Here is a 22,671-nt window from a genome sequence, read left to right as displayed (position 1 = left end):
TTGGTGATAAAGAAATAAGTCTAATTTCGATTTTTACTGTGGGTCTTATTTTCATTTAGATTAAGGAAGACATCAGTGATTACTGAAAGATTTCTATTGCGTTTCATTCCCATCATTCTGTCCCTCAGAGACAGAGAGAGGCACAGCATGCATAAATAAATCATACCGTATAGTCTTTTTGTTTGGTCCTATATACCATGCATACTAAATAATGATCATTCATACATAATTGATGTATAAATAAATACATTGTTCTGTTCAATTGCAATCTTGCTTAAGTTTGTAACATTTCAATTCTGGAAGAAAATGTCAACAATTCTGAACCATATTGCTGGAAGATCATCAATGTACAGTTTCTACTACAACATGTCTACTTGCTTTAATGTTCAAAAACATACATTTTCTTATACTGTATACCTGTCTCTTTAATCCCCCCTCCTGAAAAAGCCCAGTATGCTCTGATTGGCTGCAAAGGTAGTTCTCAATCTGTGGGCGATATATTCTAATGAGCCTGCATTAGGCTTGCCGTGGTAGTCGGTGTTACCCGTGTTACATGGTGTGTTCGGGCATTAACCAATTACATCACTTGCCCACAGCTTCCACTGTCATTTCGCTTTTTTCACAGAAATAAAACCCATTTTGTTAATTTTCGCGTATCAGCGACACGATACGATACGTATCATGATACGGCTGTTCAATTCAATTTATTACGTTATATTGATATACAGTAAGCAAGGCGATATATTGCGTTTTTTTAATCAAATTTTAGGAAAACTGTCATAGTGTAAAGAACACACCACCATATGCATAAAATCAGAGTAAAAAAACGTTTTTATGCAATCAGAACAGTGGGATCTGCATTAGCATTTATCCCTGTAACATCCAGCATCATAGCAATACTTTGAGAAGACACATACACTGAGAGGACGCATCTCTTTGCAAATTAAATAAAGTAGTGACTGAGTTAATCTTTGCATGTAAACTATTAATTAAAAATCAATACAGTGTTTTTGAGAATCGATACAGGATCACAAAAAACTAATATTGCAATATTTTCTTACACCCCTAGTGTGCATGGCGCCAGCTGGAAGCCTGCGGTCACGCAGCAAAAGCTCGACCGGAGAGGCCAGACACACAGCCATCCAACATGAAAGATCACGGTAAGCTCTCTGCATATATTGACCGTCACCTTTTCTTGTAAAATTTGTAGTGTAATCTGCAACACCTGTGTTGTCACAGGTTTATTAACCGATGGGAAAATGTCCTCACCGTGACTTCCCTAGCCTGCATGTGACATAGGAAGGGGAGTTAGATCTGAATGGCTTGTTGAATCCCATGTTTTCTGATCTAGACAGCCCATAAAAAACCTCACTGGGTTGTCTTCACAGTTTGTGGGTTGGTAGGCGCTCTAGATACCCAAATGTACAAGCACAAGCATTGAAAAAGTGAGTTTTTTATGAAATGTCTCCTTTAATGTCCTTACTTGTCAGCAGAGTAAGTGGCATTTTGAGCTTGAATTTGTCAGGCTGTGTCTCGGTGAAGCAGATTTGAAGATCAGAGAGCATTGGTAACTCAATACAGAAACTGTTCTTCATTGTTTTTCTATGGTGAAGAGAAGTTCAACAGTCCACATACAAACTTTTTCTGAGCTTTCAGCTACATCTCTTCATTCAGCGGATGGAGCTGGCTCAGGTGACGTCACATCACCCATATGTGGACTTGGTTACGTGTTAAAAAGTGGTCATATATGGAGAGTGAGTTTTTAACCTCGACTACTTCAGTTCAACGGCCACCTTGATTGCTGGTTGTTGATCTCGACTTCCTCCCAAGTCAGTGTCTTTTAGTCTAGTGTTCACAGACAGCTGGTGTTGTCTGCATTCCTCTGAACTCATGATTATAATAATTACCAACACATTGAGTATTTCAAAAAGTCCACTTAGTCTGTGCTATTGGCAGCCAAATTAATCTGCTGGACATTTCCAATGATTCTTAATGGTTATACTGATTATACCGTCCTCCTTGAGTGTCTAGAGCGTACACAAGCTGACAGCCAGACCAACTGCACTCCCAAAGACACTGAAGTCTGGACATAGCGTCTAAGCTCTACTCAGTAAAGCTGAGTCAGCTGTCAGTGTGCTGACTTGACTATGACTTGCCCCAAACTGCATGTGATTATCATAAAGTGGGCATGTCTGTAAAGGGGAGACTCGTGGGTACCCATTGAACCCATTTTCATTCACATATCTTGAGGTCAGAGGTCAAGGGACCCCTTTTAAAAATGGCCATGCAAGTTTTTCCTCGCCGAAATTTAGCGTAAGTTTGGTTGGTACCAATGGATTCTTCAGGTATTCTAGTTTCATAGAAGGCGTAGCCCGCCAAAACCTAAAAATGGCAAGTTCTGTTAATGCGTTAAAGAAATTAGTGGCGTTAAAAAAATATATCGTTATTATCACGTTAACATTGACAGCCCTAGCGAGGATACACTGATATTCAATATGAGATGTGCAAAGTAGCTAATATTTACTGAGTGAGTTTATAGCAAATCTCAATAGTAATGTTAGTCTGAAAACACTTGACTTGAACCAAAATAAACTACTCCAGAGGACAATTGTGGTTCCCGTAGCAGTGATGCTCTGTTGAATGAATGAAAACTGTATTAACCCCAGTTCTGCAAAAACAGATTGAAGAGAGACTGTTGAGCTGCCTGAGAGCCTGGCACTGTTAAATCTTCACTTGGCATTACTGAGGAAGAGGGGCATGCACCACTTGACTCACTTTCCCTCTCATTCTTGCCTCATCCCGCTTTTCTGTTACTCTCTTTTTCTTATTCCCTTGCTTTTTTTTCTGCCTATTCCTTTCTTAAGTCTCCCGTTATCTTCGCCTCTCTACCTCCCATCAGGCCTCATGCTGGGCTTTGCTGAGGAGGTAAAGTGTTGGGTCCCATCTGGGCTAGTTTTAGCTAACATCTGTTGGCTGACTCTCTTCCCGCTCTCCCCTACTGTCACTATAGCTGGCCATTATATCACATAACAGACATACAACGCCATTAGACGCCCGCTGCTACACTCTTTTGACAAGAACTTCCGCCACCTTCTCAGTGTCTTCATCTGTTTTTAGTGTTTTTTTCTTATTCTCTGACTGCATTTTTCCTTCTCCCTTTTCTGTTTTCTCTACTCTTATACTTTCCTCTCATATATTCTTCCTCCAATAATATTTAAAAACAGTCCCAGGGTTGCAGCTTGTCGTCTCATCAGCTTTCTGCCACAGCTTTTTTTCTCTTAACTGTAATTGCCTCTCTCTCCTTCTCACACACACTCACACACATGCTGATTAGTCTCCTGACCTTGATGCTACAGAAACAATTACTGAGTCAGCGTCATGCTAATTATGTGTTTACAACATCCCCTGGTGTGACTTTAACTCTCAGCTTTGCCTCCAGATCCTCTGCAGGATGGATGGTGACAGCTGCATATTTACAGTATTATGTACTTTAAACGTACATTACCATTCAGGGTTGAGACTAGACAGGGTATTTATCGATTGCAGTTGATAAAAAACCCACAAGGGATCAGAATGGATGTCTAATCATTTAGAAAATGACAGATTGAATTGGAAGAAGCAGCAAAATACCCAAATGCATCAGTCATGAAAAAGGCCTCCCACCCCTCCTACATATAGGAGCAAGACTACTAGACTGACAGAGACGCAAAAATTGTAGTCGTGGTCGTCTCGTTGTGGTCATTTTGCATCTCTGTGGTTGTTTGGCATCTCTTCGGTCATTTTGCATCTCTTTGCTTTGTGTCTCTTTGTGGTTCTTTAGGCTGTACTTGTAGTCATTTTGCGTCACTTTGGGGTCGTTTTGCATCTCTTTGTGGTTGTTAAGCATGTAATTTTGTGTCTCTTTGTGGTTGTTTAGCGTTTACTTGTAGTAATTTCGTGTCTCTTTGGAGTCGTTTTGAATCTCTTTGTGGTTGTTTAGCGTTTACTTGTAGTAATTTTGTGTCTTTTTGGAGATGTTTTGAATCTCTGGTGGTTTAGCATGTACATATTGTCATTTTGTGTCTCTTTGTCATCATTTTGCATCTCTTTGTAGTTGTTTTGACTATGTTGTGGTCACTTTGTATCTGTTTTGTGTCTCTTTATGGTCATTTTGCATCTCATTTGTAGTCTTTTGTAGTCATTTTGCATCTGTTTGTTGTTGTTTCGTGTCTCTTTGTGGTTGATTGGCATGTACTTGTAGTGATTTTGTGTCTTTTTTTAGTCATTTTGCATCTCTTTGTAGTTGTTTTGTGTCTCTTTGTGGTTGTTAAGCGTTTACTTGTAGTCATTTTGTGTCTCTTTGGAGTCGTTTTGAATCTCTTTGTGGTTGTTTAGCATGTACTTGTAGTAATTTTGTGTCTCTTTGTCATCATTTTGCATCTCTTTGTAGTTGTTTTGACTACGTTGTGGTCACTTTGTATCTGTTTTGTGTCTCTTTGTGGTTGTTTTGCATCTGTATTTGTTTTGCAACTCTTTGTAGTCTCATTGTAGTTTTGCATCTGCAGCAATTTCACATCTTTTTGTTGTGGTTTTGTGTCCCTTTGTATTTATTTTCTGACTCTTTGTAGTCATTTGATTGACTGTCCAAGTTTCTTGGAGCAGCCTGTATCCACAACAAGGGACATTCTTTATAACTTGATTTATTGCACACGAAACCATGGAAAACCAATCCTGCTCTTGCCTACTTCACAGTCCAGCATGTTGTTCATGCTTCACATGTGTGACACTCCACACAAACACAGATCCTTTCCCTTCAAAACAACAAGGAACAGACTGGAGCATTAATCAGACACCTGCTGCAGATAAATGCTCTTCCCGTTCCAGCCTCTTTTCTCTGGAAATATGATTACAGAGCAGAACCCGAGGCTGAGGATGGAGAACAGGTCTGTTTACACGTCAATGTTCCAGTGGCCACAGCATGCATTCCTCAACAGATGAACTAGATATACCATATCCAATGTATAAAAGGGATTAGATTAGGCTCTCTGTGTATGCACAGCAGGAGCCATAACAATGCTATTAGGGCATGGAAAGATGAAGAGGCAGCATGGTATTGCGGGTTGGGTGAGATGATTTGTCTCCTTTTATGTTTGTGTGTTTGACGGGGAGTTTTTTTTTGCTGAGGCATGAGCCACCGTTTAACCCCTCAGTTGTATAGACCCTATATGCTTAATTATTAAAACACTGCTTATTTACCCATTAGTAATGTAATTAAGCTATTTTTATGTGATTTGTAGAGTATACTTAATCTATAAATTAATACATTTTAATAAATTATTAATACATTTTTATTGTGATTTCTACATTAATATCTTTTTAAGGGATAAAATCCACTTAAAATTGATCAAATAACATGGAAGCCCTTAGTTAAAGGAATGGCTTTTTACCCCTTTAACAACTCCTTAAACTGTAGACATAATCCATTCAAAAGCCATTATATCCCAGTGATTGATCCATGAATTACCCCCGAATTGGGGGAAACCCCTGAATTCGCACCTTAATTGAAAAATAAGGTCCGTTTGAGTTACAAATGAAAGGGTATCTGTAATGATTTTAATCATTTAAAACAACCTTAATTTTATGCAGAAAACCTACCAAGAACCCCTTATTATATTATTATCCTTTTATTTATCATATTAACCCAAATGTGGGGTAAATCTAAATACCTGAATACTGAATAAAACATAATTAGACCCTTAATATAAACTAAAATCCCAACCTTACAAACACTGTTAATTGATAATTGATGGATTTTTTTGTCAAATATATAAATTATTGTGTAAATTAAGGGAACATTTATTTTCCCCTTAAAACATTCTTAATTTGTTAAAGCTGCAGTAGTCAGTATATTTTTGGCATCATTGGGCAAAAATTCCATAATAACCTTTCAGCATATTGTAATATGCCTCAGCTCTTACTGCTTGTTTTCCTCCGGTCTGTGAAATCTTGCAGATGCCGTTAGGAGCACTGGAGGACACAGAGGCACATGTTTTTTTTCAGGTTAGCTGTTTCATGTACTACTGTCACAATATTTTTTAATAAAAATTACTTGTTTAATCATATTTGCTCCAATCTTGCCTACTTCAGCTTTAATTGAAATAAAGGTGTTTTAAATGGGTTCAGTTAAAGGGTCAATTGATTTAGGTGTTTGGAGTGTTTTGGGGTTAATTGGGGATTAATTATGGGTAGCTTAAGTAATTATTATTCCATATTGTCGTGCATGTTTGTCTGTGTGCTTGGGAGCGTTCACACATGGTTGTGGGCTGTTCGACCACCATGAAAACACAGGTTGCTGCAGGGAAGCAGCTGCCCCCTCTGGGAGGATTCCTGCGGTTCATATTATCTCCATGGCTGGTTGCGTTGCAGAAAGGCTAAAAGTCTGTGTGCTGCTCTGCAATTTGCAATATTATATCAGTGGGGGGTTTCCATTATGCAGTTAAAACCTCCTCGTTAAGACCCTGTGGTGTGTTTGTGAACAATTATCATCTGGTTTACAAAAACACACTGGATTTTAGCTGAGTTATTACCAAATCAAACACTCCCATATGAAATCAGGTATTTTACTTTTTGTGCAATCTACCATATCCCTGGCCAAACTTTAGATCTGCACTCCTTGGATTTAAATCTGTATTAATATTATTTTATATATAAACCGTTAAGAAATAACTTTGTGTAATGAGAGTGGGGTTGATCTATTCGACGTATTCTCATGCAACAGTTCGTATGGAATCTTATGAGAAGTCATTTTCCTACGTAATTCCAGCAACACGTGTCAATTTCCACTCCAGTCTTTTCTTAATAAACTTCCATCTTCAAAGGAAACAACTTGGTTATGTTTATGCAACAAAACCACTTAGTTAAGCTTAGGAAAAGATAATGGTTTGGGTTAAAAATTACATCGGAAGTGCTGTAACTTAAGTATGGAAGCTACGTGACAAATAAATCAACACATAAATCACTTCTGGTATCACACGGGACACGAACGGCGGTCTCCTGGGCGAAAGTCTGTTGTTTTTTCCTCCCTCACGGTGACGTCACGTTGACTACGTCCACTTCAATCTATGCTCCAAATATATGCTGATGCTCTTTGTCTGCTGGATGTCTAACAAGGTTATTGTTTTGCTTACACTTTAGGGTTTTCAGGGCTGTGTGTCTCTGTCAGGTACTTTGCATTTTTTTTCGTGTCTCAGTGGCCAAGAAAAATCATTAATGCAGCTTCAACAAAATCCGGTGGTATGAGTAAGCATACTGTATATTTCCCCCCCTGTCCCAGCTCGTCTCTCCATGTTTCTAGACAGCTCATTATTTATTTGCTGTGATGACTCATGGTATTTTGTTGTATTTTCCATTGCTTTGTGGGAGAATTATGGTTACAGACTAGTGTGTGTTCTGCATAATGAAGAGGGTATTTGGTTCAATCTTTTTGTGGTGAAATGGGACTCATTACAAACAATCTGGCTCTGAATGTAGCGTGTTTGAGTGTGTATATTTAGCATCAGGGAGATATGCCACCGCTTATAGCCCTGTAGCCAATGAACCCTCTTATAGTCTCAAAAGGTTGTACTTCATGGCAGTTTGTTTTCTACCACAAAGTATGAATATAAAGTTTTATTTACTGTACAATCGGGGCTGAATTCCCTAAAATAAATATTTGAAGTAATAAAGTTCAACAATTCAAAAGAACCATCTCTCTCCACTAGATGGTGATTATAAAAGAACTGCCCTCCAGACTGCAGCTCATTAGACCAAAAACCTTACAATCCCTCTCTACCTTCCGTTGAATCACTGAATTTTGCTCTCCCTAGCTAATTACCTGTCCACCTATCCTCGTCGCACTCCTTTCTTATCCTCTGGTATTATCTCCTCTACCATATCTCCCTCTTTTTTCTATGCCTTTAGCTTCCTCCTAAATCACTTCCTATTCTTTTCCGAGTCCTTCGTTATCCTCTGCTGCACTATCTCCGTCCCTTTTTTCTGATCCATCCTCTCCGTTTCCTTCTTCCTCGTCTCAGCATCCACATTGTCATACGACCAACCACAGCACCATCTAGCTACCGAAACACCTTAGCTGAGCCGTAACACACACACACACACACACACACACACACACACACACTCATCTGATATCTGTGTCTGTACTGCTGCTGGTTGAATGCTATGTTCTTCTTTTTGTCTCATCTGAATGTCTAAAGCTTTAAACTGGTGCCACATAGTCAAAGCTCTTTACCATCTTATTTAATGTCTTGTGCACCTGTACTGGTTACACATTCTGTGCAGTCAGTGGGGGAAAACTACAGATTACGTTGCTACATTACACCAAATCAGGTCTAACGAGAACAGAGCATCACGATTTTGAAGTGATTTACCCCCAAATTAGAATTTAACATCTGTAATGTAACATCTGGATGATGATAAATGCTAGGGCTGTCCCTTTTTTCAAGAAGTCACATTTCAACGAATTACAGCTAACAGGTAATTTACCGTATAGCGTAATGCAACCCCAGACTGATGGATTTTAAGAACACCCTCTGCTGGACCAGGAGGCAATCTACTTCAAACGCTTTGCAAATATTGAATTCAAACAGGTCATTACAGTTCCAAGTATTACATTTTTTTCCCCACTGTGAAAAGGTTCCCTCTATACCTATTCACATGCCCAGATTCCCTACATTTCCTACAGCAATCACTGTCATCAGGCTGAGTCAGGCCACGGAGCCATCAATTAGTATAGCTATTTATTTCTAAGTTAATCAATAAGATATGAAGTTGTTGTTTGCTTGCTGTTAGGCTATTATTTCAGTTATGTTCTCAGCTTATTTGCTCTTTGTTAAATTTCCAAGGACTTTTGTTCTTCTCCTTTGTTTCATTGTGATTTTTGGGTATTCAAACCACAGACTTCTGCTTACTGAGCCAGTCTTCAATTCAACATATTTTTTATTCTGCTCACCTCCAGCGCTAGACAGCCACACTAAAATCCCTCATTTATGTAGAATTTACCAGTAATGCTACAACCACGTTCGAATGACAGCTTGAATTTCTAATACAAAGTGACAGCCCTAATAGATACCAGTATCCAATTGGTAGGTTTTAGACAAATTACATGCATTGTGCATTCTGTACCACATAAATGATTAAACCACATTTCTGAATTTGAGATCACTACTGGATCTGGCCTACTTTAAAGTTGTATATGTTTTTATCTTGTGTAATGGGGTGTCAGTAAGCAGCTCACTCCTCTGTGACTGCCTCTTCTTAATGTGCGATGCTGGCAGAAGTATTGAAAGTAATAAAATAAAAGTTGCACTTAAGTTTAAAGCATATTTTATGTGCTAATGAAGCCAAATATAATTCGCATAACTTTCGTTGTTGCAAGGGAAGCAGCGTTGTGTGTGGAGTCTAATTATGATCCACCAACTGCAAATTAAACTGGAAGTTTAATTAATAAAAGTGACACATAAATTTCAAGTCATCCCATCCAATGATCATAGCCAACAGCAGAGATTTATATGAGCAGTAATGTCTGAGTTGAGGGGAGCTAGAGGGCACGATGCTCCTCTTTGTTGCATCCTCACCTTTTGGTTAATGCTTCTGATAAGATGTGTTGTTAAAATGTTAAATATAACACCCCCTGCAAAGACCTCCGCATCCCGGCTACATCATCCCTCCCTTGACAGTCTTTACTTCCACCTCGTTGCCCCCGTCCCACCTCTCCTCTAACATGCCGTCGGCTGCGAGCTCCTCTGTGGTTAACTAGCACCATCAGCTTGTGTTACCTTTCATTGTCTGCTAATTGGATTTAGTCGCTGTTAATTGTGTTCAGTGTTCTATCCGCTCACAGCTGTGCTGGCTGAGGTATTAAAGAGCTGTGATTACTCTCATGTCGCTAATTGTGCTGACGAGCAAATCGAGTCACAGGCGAGCTTTGGTAATGATGGTAAACATATTTGTCAATTTGTATGTCAGGGTTGTGTGTGCAAATTAAAAAGGCTAAGGTGTGTGTACGGATCTGTGTATGTTGTAGATTTGTCACGATAATTGGTAACAAAAGAAAAACTATTAAAGTACTGAGTTTTGGTGATCTCATCTGCTGTAGTGTCACTTGCCATATTTATTTTAAAAAGGCACACCTACTATAAGTAATGGATAATGCACAGCGAGCCGGTCATTACTGTGAAATAAACCCTGACAGGGCAATGCGGTGGACCCCGGCACAAAGGGGTTTATTTCACAACAATGACAGGCTCACTGGGCATTATCCCGCTTATTACGCGGCTACTTACTTAAGAAATCAATAATTTGACACAAGAATGCTCCGCCAGAGTCCGACATCAGAACTGTGTCCATAGCAACGGTCTGTTACACATTGCAACGGTCTGCTATAAAGAAATAATAGACCGTAGAACGTTGTGTTGCAAAGACAAATACATGTTGGTTGCTTAAATCCAGTGTTGACAAAACAATGTTTATAAAGATAATATTTGTCACTGCATACTCTTATGTGGCTTGTACAATTGTGGTGATTGATGTATTTTTTTTATTTCATATTTTATTGGGTGTTTTGAAATACACCTGGACCTGGGGCTTATTCTGAGTGAATTGCAAGCAAATAGGGTCTTCAAAAAAGATTAAAATGTAGTGAATTTCCAGAACAGTGCTTTTAATGAATAGACAATAATTTGGCCTCAGTCTGTTCACTCATCGACAGCTTTGAAATACTCCATATGAGACAAGACAAGGAAGAGATATAAAGGGAGGTCATTGAATATAGTCTCTGTGTGTGTGTGTGTGATGTAAATCAAGCTTTTCAAATTAAAGCCGTCTCAGTAGACAGAGTTGTCATATTTTGACATCAGTTCAACTAGCATTAATAATTACAATAATCTGTCTTGTAAGAGATTTACAGTATATATATAGTACAGTATTTCTCGCAGCAGTACATTGAGATGTAAATTGAAGGTTAATAACCAGAAGGTTGGTTGGCACCAGTTACCACCCGGGAAATATAACACCTACTGTCACAATTTTCTTCACCATGGCACTTAAAGGGACGATAAGTAATCTGTGACCTTATCCCTCTCAAATTACCTTGATATTTTTTTTACTTTGTTTTATTTTATTTTATCTCGTCAATTCAGTTTTTGCACTTGCAGAATATGTTATGGGGGTATCATGAAGATTGTTCATAAATGTTTACTTTAAACATTTACTTTACATTTACTCCATCACATTTACTAAAAATATATACATAGATTGTGTGTTCCTACAATAAAAGCAAGTAAAAATTGAACTATAATTAAGGTAAGGTTTGACACAATAAAATGACAGTGGCAACTGCTACACCAAGGCAACTGTTGAATTGCCCATCTACCATCCCTGTAACTGACTTTTTGGCCACTTGGGGGCAGCGAAAACAAGCTGTGAACACAACACTGACATATAATCTCCTTTTAAATCGATATGGTAAACTTGTTAGCTATAGGGCTGAATATCAGCACTGATCTCCTGATTCAATTCCAATATTCACTCTCCTTTTAACTCCTGAGGGAAATATCTGTCTCTTTAACTGCTAAATGCTCCACTATGTTCACCAGTTAGTCGTTAACTTGGTCTGGCTGCTGTTTTGTGCACATTATTTTGAAACGCCAATAAAAATGTCCTATATGAAAAGCACATTTCCACGTCATGATAAAGCCTTTTCCAGCTTTTCGCGTGTCATTTACATGCCACAGGCTTAACGATGCCACATCGTAACGGTCAAACGGTCTTATGTTTAGGCAAGAAAACTACGATAATGGCCGCAGTTAGGTTTAGGAAAAACAGTTTGGCTTAAAATAACTATGTTAACTAAGTATAATATGTACGTAAATAATGTAACATAAGTACGGAATAATATCACAAATGTCACTAACGTAACTTGAAAATAACTCAACAACACTTTAGGACACAAACACTGGTCTCAAAGTCCTGTATTTGTTGGCTTTTAGAGATTTTTAGCTGAAAACTAAAATTACACTGATGAGTGGTGAGAGTGAACCAAAACAATAAAGCCAGGAACTAAAACAGTGAGTTGAATGATGCTATAAAACATGGGAACGGCAGAGTTATAATTGTTATAATGAGCGACCCCTTTCACATACAAGTAGTCATGTGATCCATTCATTGATTGAAAAATATTGATTTTAGCCGCTTAAATCCCTCTTTTATAGTTAATTCATTGTATCATCACTGACACCAAGACGAGTGACCTTCCTCGCACAAAGAAAAAGGTGGAAACGAGTCACTAGTGAAGAAACTAGATCAATTAACAACTAAAGACTGCAAAACCAAAACGGAGCTAAAAGGAGGGCGAGTGACTACTGGAGTTAAATATATAAAATAACCAGAGACACAGCTCCAAATGAAAGCTAAATTTGTTCCATATCTGCTTGATCTGTAAATAGGCAACTGCTGCATGACTTGATGAACCAGTGGTGTGTCAGGGCTGTTTTTCTATAAGATATTAAAGGAAATCTAACCTGTCATTCCAGGCAAGGAATATACAGATAACCTGAGAAAAGAAGAGAAAAGCAATCAATGCTTTGCTGGAGTAATGAGTTTTCACAGTGTGACATGGTTAGACTATCTATTTATCTATCTATCTATCTATCTAATCTGTTCATCTTACCCCCGCATGCCTCCCTCTCTTCCAGCCTCCCTCCCTCTCCCCTTTCCCTTTCGGTTCTTTATTAGACTCTTTAGGGGAAAACAAATAAAACAAAACACTGCATTACAGCTCTCTAATTACTCATTTGAAAGCACAGCCTCTCACAGTTTACAGGCCAAACACGAATAAAATGGAGGGCAGAAAATGTCCCACATAACATCAGTGCAAACATCACATCCATCTTGGGCACTGTGAGAAGCCTGATAAGTAATGTGTTTCTGTGAGTGTGTATGTATATTGTACATTAGCAAATGTGTTTTTTTGTGTGAGTGTGTGTCTGTGTAGGAGTGTATCAAGTATTGGATTTAGTGCGTGTGCATGCTTATGTGTCCATTTGTCTGTCTCATTGTGAATGTCTTAGCGAGGTTGTGTAAGTGTGTGTGCATGCATGCGGGTGTGTGTGTGTGTGTATGAATCACCCAGTATAACTAATGTATGCTGGCACGGGGTAAATGCGTAGGGATGGGGGGGAGGGGTGGGGTGTAAAGCTGCATCAGCATTTACATCACTGTAAATGTCCCTGTAAAGATGCACACATCTCTGCATCACACACTCACTCATATACAGACACACACATTTGGATGTCTATTCTTGTGAGGACCCACGACACCGTGTATTCCCTAGTCTCTAATCGAAAACTTAACAAAAAAACGTAAATCTAACGGAAGAGTTTGGCATTTTGGGAAAGACTACTCACTTTGGTGCTGACCTCAGCTAATTGGGTGCCTGCTGTAGATTCATAATTAACATACTGGCACAAAAATCATAGTCCCTATAAGGGATGTCACGAGAACTGATACTTCGGTACGAAGTCGATGCCCAAATTCTAAAAACGTGACGGTACTCTTTTTCTACAGTACCGAAGGTACCGTACGATGCCTGTAATGGTCATTGGTAGGGATGTGACGGTGAGGAAATTTCCCCACCGGTTAATAAACTTGTGACAACACCGGTGTTACCGATTACACCGGACATTTTACAAGATTACAGTCAATATGTGCAGAGCGCTGACTCTAATCTTTACCGTCGGGTGGCGGTGTGTCTGGCCTCTACGGTAGCGCTTTTGCTGCGGGTCTCCGCTGCAGGGGTCTACCTGGCGCCGCTGCTCCGTGCACACCTCGCGGCGATTACCTCATTAACATTATGTTTCCCTTTTAGCGTTGAGATTAAATGTGAAATATTGCCAAATAGGTGATTTGCTTTTCACTTCAACAACAAATCCTCTGCCATTCCCAGGTCTGTCAACTCTCTCGTCCCATGTGTGACACGAGTTGACGAACTAGATGCATTCATGGTCAGTATGTAGCGTTTCGTCGTCTGACAATCGGTTGATAACATGCCGCTGATACGCCAAAATGAACGAAATGGGTCAATTATTTTTATTTATTACTTAAAGGCTACATGCCTCTGTTTTTGTAATGTTCAAATGTATTTGATAAAAGAGTGCGTGTTGAATTACATGGGATTTATTGTTGTTGTTGTTTTTTTACCGTGATATCGAATTGGGTATCGAGAATCGTGGAAATTCACTGGTATTGGTATTGACTACTAGATTTCTGGTATCGTGACATTCCTAGTCCATATGAAAACTGTCCACATTGTGTTTTGTGGATTATCCAAAGATGCTTGTTCTGGCAAGACATGTTGCTGGTGAATTCTTTAAATGCCTTTTTTTATTTTTTTATTTTGAGCACCACAAAATGAAATTCTGTTTGCTTCTATTGTATTCAGGTTGATGCAGAGACGGACTCATGTATCTCAAATTCTGGCCACAAAAACCCTTCATTGTCTCCATACTACTGAAGGTAAGTGAGACATTCTTTGTTGTAATTTGGGTGATCTGACCCTTTATACTAGAAACAGCTGGTTAAACAGGCAAAATGATGACCGGACAAAAATGTCTTCACTCCCAAAGTCCAAAGATGTAAATTGGCCCTCACAAAGATAGAAGTACAAGAAGTATACAAACACATATACACATGGGAACTTGCATTTACAATTCCGTGAATACATCTGCATTCACATCACTCAAACACACACCCACTGCCATGGCTTTCACCGAGGGGTCACACATCTGAATCTGTGACTCGCAGTAGTCTATCCTGTTACTCATTCTAATGTCTTTTTTCTTCTCATTACTCATTCTGCTTTCTGCTCAACCGTCTCCGGCGCTGCTCCCTCTTTCCAAACCCGATGCCACGGCTCCCCTGAGCCTGTTTAAGGATGGACTTTTTATCTAGTGTGGCCAATCGATGCTTCTTTCAACTGATTTCGAATAGGTTATTCAAGGCGCTCCAAACTGGCTCGTGTTCTGGGCGCGGGTGGACTTAATACAGAACTGGGAGAAAGAGGACTAAATCGCTTTATCTTATGGCCCACGTATCATTTGTCACGGAGATAATGAGAAGTGACACATGTTTTTACATAATCACAGCAGCTGTTGTTGTCCTAATCTGTATGTCAATGTCAGGTTGTGTTTAACAGCAACTTCAGAAGCTTTTCCATATTTCAAAACTCTGGCTGAACTTTGTTAATATTTCTGGATCAACGATGAACCTAACTGGGTAGGCTTCTGTTTGTCTTTTTTTATGCCTCTGCGCAGGCAACAGCCATGGCCAGAGGCATAATGTTTTCGTGTTGTCTTGTTCTTGTGAACGTGATATCTCAGGAACGCCAGGAGGGAATTTCTTCTAGTTTGGCACAAAGGTACAGTGGACTGAAGGATGATGTGACTAGATTATGGTGGTCAAAGGTCAAGGTCACTGTGACCTCACGTCCGTCCCATTCTCGAGATATCTCAGGAACACCTTGAGTGAATTTCTTCAAATTTGGCATAAACGTCCACTTGGACTCAAGGATGAACTGATTTGATTTTGGTGGTAAAAGGTCACTGTGACCTTGCGTCCATCCCATTCTTGTGAAAGCAATATCTCAGGAACACCGAGAGTGAATTTCATTACTACTTGGCTCAAATATTCACATGGACTCAAAGATGAACTGATTAGATTTTGGTGGTTAAAAGTCACTGTGACCTCACAATACACAAATGTCTCATAGGATAAAGTTATGAAGTGATGACATTTTGGACAGACATGGATGTAAATGTGCAACTCGACTGATTGGTGGAGGCATACAACCGCAAGGCGGTAATTCTAGTTTGATATATTTTTGTTTGGTAGTTATGTATTACTGCACTTGAGCCTAAATATATCAGGATATACTTGGAATATGTTTTGGCAACATCTTAAATCTGGGAACCCACAAAATAGATAATCTGATCAACTAGTGCAGTGCCCGTCTGAATGGGCTGATTGCTTGGCCCCCGGTATTGCTGCTTGGCCCCGTTGTCGGAGGTGTGCCCGTTTTTCATGCTGTTTTTCCTCCGTAAAGTATTGCTGTTCCAAACTGTTGAATTGAGTAAATTGAAAGCAAACAAACCCTCCAACCTCTGTAGCAACAGTCAGTCTGAGCTGAGCTCTCTCTCTCTCTCTCACTTCCTGTCACACACTCTGTCAGATCTCTTCTTCTCTTACTCTTCCAGTCTTCCAATTTGCTTCTATTGTTCCCGGGGAAATTAGAATATGCAAATAGGACGTCGTCGGTGGCAGAGTAGTGTGCCGCAACCGCACACAGTGAGAATATTATTCCTCGTCGCCATGCACTGGCTAATTAGCCTGATTTGATTGTTAATGCACTGCCAATTAGAGGTGGCAGGCGTCACTATGGCTCCGCTTGACAGCCCTCATTTAGAGGTGAGCGAGCAGCTCGGGCGAGATGAGCTCTGGCTGGGATCAGGCAGGCTGTTACACAGACTGTCTCAGTCAGTTAGCGCAAAGAGAGTGTGTATGTCTGTGTGTGTGCAGTCTGACCAAAACTGTCTTTGACTGTCTTTTCTTTTGTGTGTGTGTGTGTGCACTTGTGTCGTAATGTGCTTCCATGTGTGTGAGTTGTTTTAGCCTGTCTCCATCTGTTACTGTACTTTTGTGCTTTCCGGTGTGTTTGTTTTGCTATAGATTCTCTTGGTAGTAAACACAGTGATGGGAGGTGATGAATAGAGTTAGAGATGCGTGTCATTGCAGACTTTAATGCACTTACTGTATGTGAGGCACTACACTTCTTCCTTCACATGCTCTGAGGCTTTTAGATGCTTTCTCACACATTGTCTGTCTTACTCTAAACTAACAGCATATTGCCATATGCGATGAAGATTAAAATGCATGCGTTTGTGTATATGCACAGTCATGTATTATGCACCAGCGCTATACTTTTAGATTACTGTTCTTAATGGCAGAGTTTCTAAAATATGAGCACGGCCTTGTGAGGGAGAAATTCCACCCTGTGGTTCAATATTATGTCATCAATCTGCGAAGCTCAGTGGGTTTAGGATTTATTTTGTTGCTCTATGAAATATCGGTACCTACTTTCCCTTGAACTGCCTCATCTATTTCTGATTTGCATCGTGATTTGCTGCACTTTTGCCGCGTGATGTTCAGCAGCCCCGAGGGAACGTGATTGGACTTGTTGCGCTCAGCGTTACATGTACTGTAGATGCCGAGATCAATAGGGAAGGCACGGTAAAAGCAAGTGTTTTGACACAAACAGACAGGTGGAAAAATGAAGAGCTGAATGTATTGCTTTCCGGTCTGTTGAGACTCCTGTCAGTGGAGTAATTTGTATCTCTGCTGCGTCTACATTTTTCCCTGTATAACTGAGGGGAAGCCCTTACTTTTTGAAAACTTTAAGAAACAGATGTAGAGATTTTGTAGATCATTTCAAAATGTCCATTTAAACTCCACTGTAGATGCACTGCTTATTGTGGCTGCACTTGTCAGTTATCCATGGAGACACTGAGGTCCCCCACACAGAAAGTCCTTATATTTCTTTAGTTATTTGGTTTAGTGAGCTGATCAATTATATTTCCTGCATGTTTTATTTGAATAAGGCAACAACTAGGTCTGAGAAGTGAAGCCAAAGCGGAAGTGCCTTAAACTTGCATTCTTTCTAACAACCAGCAGGGGGCGACTCCTCTGGTTGCAAAAAGAAATCTGATTTTATAGAAGTCTATGAGAAAATGAGGCTACTTCTCACTTGATTTATTACCTCAGTAAACATTGTAAACATGAGTTTATGGTCTCAATCGCTAGTTTCAAGTCTTCTTCAATACAGCATGATGTTCATATAGTAAATTATGGTCCCATTTAGAGTCAAATAGACCATAAAGCAGGGGATGCTTTAGGGCGTGGGTACCTTATGATTGACTGGTCGCTACCACGTCATTGTCCGGTCTGGGAGTTGTCTGTGTTTTCATCTCACAACTTTAACCCTTTCACAGTGTGTTTTCAGTTCAAGTTAAATGCAACATTTTGGTAGACTAAAAATGTCTTATTCAGCGTTCGGTTGTACTTATCTCCACTCTCTCATATCACTTCTGGTTGCAAAAACCCAAGATGACGACAAACCAATGGGTGACGTCACGGTGACTACGTCCTCTTCTTATATACAATCCACGATTAATAGTAACACATGAGATATTTGCAGGAAACTTCCAAACAAATTAGCAGTATTAGGATATTACAGACCTGTAAAATTAAGTCTATATTGGCCAAATTATAGATCTAAATGTTGTTTCAAAATTTGCTCCATGCTGCCAGGAATATAATTCTGGTGGAAGAATACTGGGTCTATAATACTGTCATCAGTGTAAAACATGTGCAAGTTTTTAATTATGAGAAAAAAAGCAGAGGACATAATCTCAGTCCCCTCAGTGTTAGCTTTGGCCATGAGCTGGACTTTACAGATGGAGAACTGACTTCAGAATCCACCGTCATGAATCTCCATTGTGCTTAAAGTCAACTGATAGAGGAGATATAATTATAACATCAATATTTTGTGTAATGATGCTTTAATATGTGGCTGTGGATAAACATCCTGCTAAGTGCCCGCAGCATATGGTAGCATTTTGACCGTGTGAGCTTAATATGTTCTAGAAGTAACAGGATGTCTGAGTGTGTTTTCATGTATGTGCTTGTGATTGGCTGTTTCCTTCTGTTAGCATCAACTGCTATGTGAAGGAAACAAAGGAAAAAGATGCACACCACTTCAACGTGTGACTCACACATAAGGCAGAACAATTGCAGGAAAGGCTTATGGAAGCTACTTAGTTAATGTGGTTCCGTATGTACTGCACATGCACTTAAAGCTGAAGTAGGCGAGATTGGAGCAAATATGATTAGAAAAACGTATTTTTATAAAACTGTCGCTATGTCGTGGCAGTAGTACATGAAACAGGTAACCTGGAAAAAATCATGTGCCTCTGTGTCCTCCGGTGCTCCTAACGGCATCTGCAGGATTTCACAGACCGGAGGAAAACAAGCAGTAAGAGCTGACCTGAGGTCCGCTGTCCATCCGTCTATGAGAGCCGGCTGTCAATCACTCGCGAACTCCGACCAAATGGTCAAACTAGACAGCGCTGATCAAATATGAATCAATATTATGTTACGTTAATGCCTATTTCTCGCCTCAAATGTTTTCAGAAACATCTCGTAGTGCACGGTTTAGCTGTAAAATGAGAACGTTGTGACCCGGTAGACATGTTGAGCCTGAAAACAGAGCCATGAGGAGGGGCAACAGTCTAGTTATCTCTCAGAACACTTGAATTACAATATGCTGAAAGGTTATTATGAATTTTTTGCTCAATGATGCCAAAAATATACTTCCTACTGCCACTTTAACAGCATGTGTTGCATGAGTACATAACAAGAAAAACATACGGTGAGGTTGAAAGCCATTTAGTGGCAGCTATAAAAGAGGCCTTATACCTATCATTACTGATTTGTGATCAATATCATAACAGCTATCAATCATCTGTGAATGTTGTTGCCGTCACTGGAAAATAAGAGATTCACAAATCTTCCGAATCTAAATTGTGAACATGTTCTATGGTAAAATACAACACATCCGCCTGATTGTTACTCACAGGGACTTTAAGAAAGGGATAACCCGTTCTTCTCTGTATTAAAAACAATCACCCTGTTTCGGTGATCATACTGTCTGTCTGCTGTTAGAAGTACGACAGCTAGACAGTTATAAGCATTTGGCGGATGCAGACGTGTAATTTCCTCCAGATAAATATAAAAAGAAATTTTCTTTTGAGAATCTTTTTTTACTTCTTCAAGATAGCAGCAAACACTCTGCCCTAATCTCTAAATGCACATCTTGTTTTGTCCCCTGGAATATGTTCTGTCGTGAAAAGCCATGTAATGATGAATGATGAGGGCGAGAGAATGCCTGCAGACGGCGTTGTCTGTGGTGCAGAAACCTCCATCTACACTAAATCAAATATCGCCCTGTTTAAACATTCCATTTATTCACATGAATTATGGCAAAGACCCCTATGGCTCTCATAAGAGGGTGTGTGTGTGTGAGTGAATTACAGGTGTTGTGTACCTGAAGCAAAGTCTTTGAACAAAAGCAGAGCTAATCAGACCAGACCTCTCGGTGCCTGCAGCCTCACCTTCATGAGGACACACACAGATCTCATACAGAGCAGGTCAATCACAGTCCTGCACCTTCATCATCACCTGTATGGCCACAAGCCACAAGCTCCTGGTAATGACTGAACGAATGACTTTGGGGATACAAGTGGCTGATATGAGGTTTCTTTGAAGGGTGGCCGGTACTCTGTATTGAGCAGAATTGGTTTGGGTTGGTGGAGAATCTCGTGAAGGGTACCTCAGTTACTCAAGCATGACCAACTTGGAACACGCTGATGGACTACATCTCCCAGTTGGCAATGGGGGAAATCTGCTGTAATTGTTGCAATCACAACCGTGATCCAGATATCGTTTAGTGGCAAGAATAACGGCCAGATGGGGATGGATGGATTTAAACTAGGGCTGTCAAAGTTAACGTGATAATAACGTGTTAATGCAAATTTGTTTTGACGGCATTAATTTCTTTTACACATTAACACAATCGATCTTTCAGAGGTTGTAGTGTACTCAGTTTTGAAGATAGAGAGATGATCCTGGCAACATATGAAACTAAAAAACCTCAGGAATCCATTGGTACCAACCATGTCTTACTAGCTCATCGCGAAGGAGGCTAAATAACGCTCCAAACTGGCAAGACCATTTTCAAAAGGGGTCTCTTGACCTCTGACCTCCAGATATATGAATGAAAATGGGTTCGATGGGTACCCACGAGTCTCCCCTTTACAGACATGCCCACTTTATGATAATCACATGCAGTTTGGGGCAAAAATCATGCAGTGTTTTGAATACAGTAGAAATGTGTTATTTTCGCCTATTCTAAAACGGTGTATTTGAATATTTTTGCATACTGGGTTCCCTGTAACAGAATTACATAAATCTCACTGTAAAGCTAAGACTCTTGTGGATCGAATGAGTCCAGTTGTATTCATGTGTGATGATGTTAGTCCCCATAGTAGCCATGCCATTGTAGTGAGACCATTATTTGAAACGTGACCTCACTGTATAAAACGAGCTGTTGTGACCTCTAATGACTAGAACAACTTGACACGCAGTGCTGAGCTGCATCTCAAATTAATCCTCAGGTTCCCAGCTTTCACTTCTATGTGACATCAACTGTTGACTTTTTATGTACCCCTGAACATCCCCTGTCCCCTACCCCTCTAAAAAAGAGAGCGGGATGGTAAGGGGTTAAAAGACTTCTGAGAATAAGTGTGTTAGGATGAAGCGTTGCATCATCTCTGTGATGAAACACAAGCAATATTATCCATTGCAGAGGGTCATGCATACAATTCCTTGAAGAAGCTAAGCCAGCGTGGCTGTTTGTGAATCATCCAGCCTGAATGTTGAGACTTTATAATAATGTCAGAGGTTGTATATTTAGCATAGTGTGGAAAGCAAGCCTCCCACATGAAATGCAAACATTTGTGGTTAACATGGCGACTGACAGCTGACATTTTGCTTCTTATTATCATCTCTCATTCCTTCTTTACATTTACCATCACCTTGGAAACAGACCGAGATTGACATGTAGCCTTTCGATCTAAAGATTCGTCTTCGGACATGGACTGCATTCAAATGTTCAACAAATCAGTCTATCAGGAGTGGTTAATATATATTCTGAATAGGCTATATATTCCTGAGAAAAGAAAATACAACCACAACCTTAATTGTAAATATTTTCTGATTTCCATTTTCTTATATAAAAAAAGGCCAAGGCTGAATTTAAATGAAAGATTTCTCTTCAGTTGTCTTTAGTGTGTTTCAGATACAGAAAAACAACACCAACAAACCACTTAAAGCCCTAAAATACATACATGTTATTTCGACTGTCCCTGGAGGTTCAACATGGGTGAGAAAAATAAAATAAAAGCTTTGTTTCATGCTAAACCTCTCCAGGAAGCCTCACAATTAGTGTCTCTTACAGAGTTCAAAGACGTAGTGGCTGCGGCTGATCCATCCTACGGGAGCTGCTGTTGCTTTGAATGAGTCTAGTAATAGTAATAAGGCCTTTCACCGTCTGTTTATATTCTATAATAGGCTAAATGCTCCTCCTCTCTCAACCATGTTTCATAGAAAATGTAAATAAAACTACATTAAAAAGTCCCATTTGCATTTCAGATGTTTGCCATATACAAACATATTTGGAATTATGCTTGTTTGATATTGAGCACTCATTTAAAAAAAGCAATCTAATGTCTGTACAGAGCTGTAGTCTGGAGGTATTTAGCCTAGCTTAGCATAAATACTGGAAGCAGAGGGAAACAGCTAGTTGTCTCTGTACAAAGTTAAAGATACACCTACCAACACCTCAAAAGCTCTCAAAATTCTGTGCTTAAACCATGCGTACAAATGTTTTACTCACAAATCCAGGATTCATTAACGTTTTCTTACCTGAATTTGCTCTTACTCTGCGAACAAATTTAAAATTGCCTCAGA

The 22,671-nt window shown here is 39.7% G+C and overlaps 1 protein-coding gene across 2 annotated transcripts in view; it reads left to right on the top strand.

Annotated features, from left to right (window-relative positions):
• The window catches only part of fstl4 (follistatin-like 4), a 339,103-nt gene that overhangs the window by 34,963 nt on the left and 281,469 nt on the right, over positions 1-22,671 (top strand). Inside the window, exons 2-3 of one of the 2 annotated variants that reach the window (XM_074610969.1) lie at positions 1,070-1,160; positions 14,474-14,547. The gene's annotated coding sequence lies outside the window, so the exon portion shown is untranslated. The remainder of the gene's footprint in view (positions 1-1,069; positions 1,161-14,473; positions 14,548-22,671) is intronic. The other variant, XM_074610970.1, reaches the window with a different exon arrangement.

Source organism: Sebastes fasciatus, chromosome 16 (genome assembly GCF_043250625.1).
Source record: "Sebastes fasciatus isolate fSebFas1 chromosome 16, fSebFas1.pri, whole genome shotgun sequence".
In the NCBI taxonomy this organism is placed as follows: domain Eukaryota; kingdom Metazoa; phylum Chordata; class Actinopteri; order Perciformes; family Sebastidae; genus Sebastes; species Sebastes fasciatus.
The sequence above is the reverse complement of the archived record's forward strand: the minus strand, read 5'-3'. Positions and strand labels throughout refer to the sequence as shown.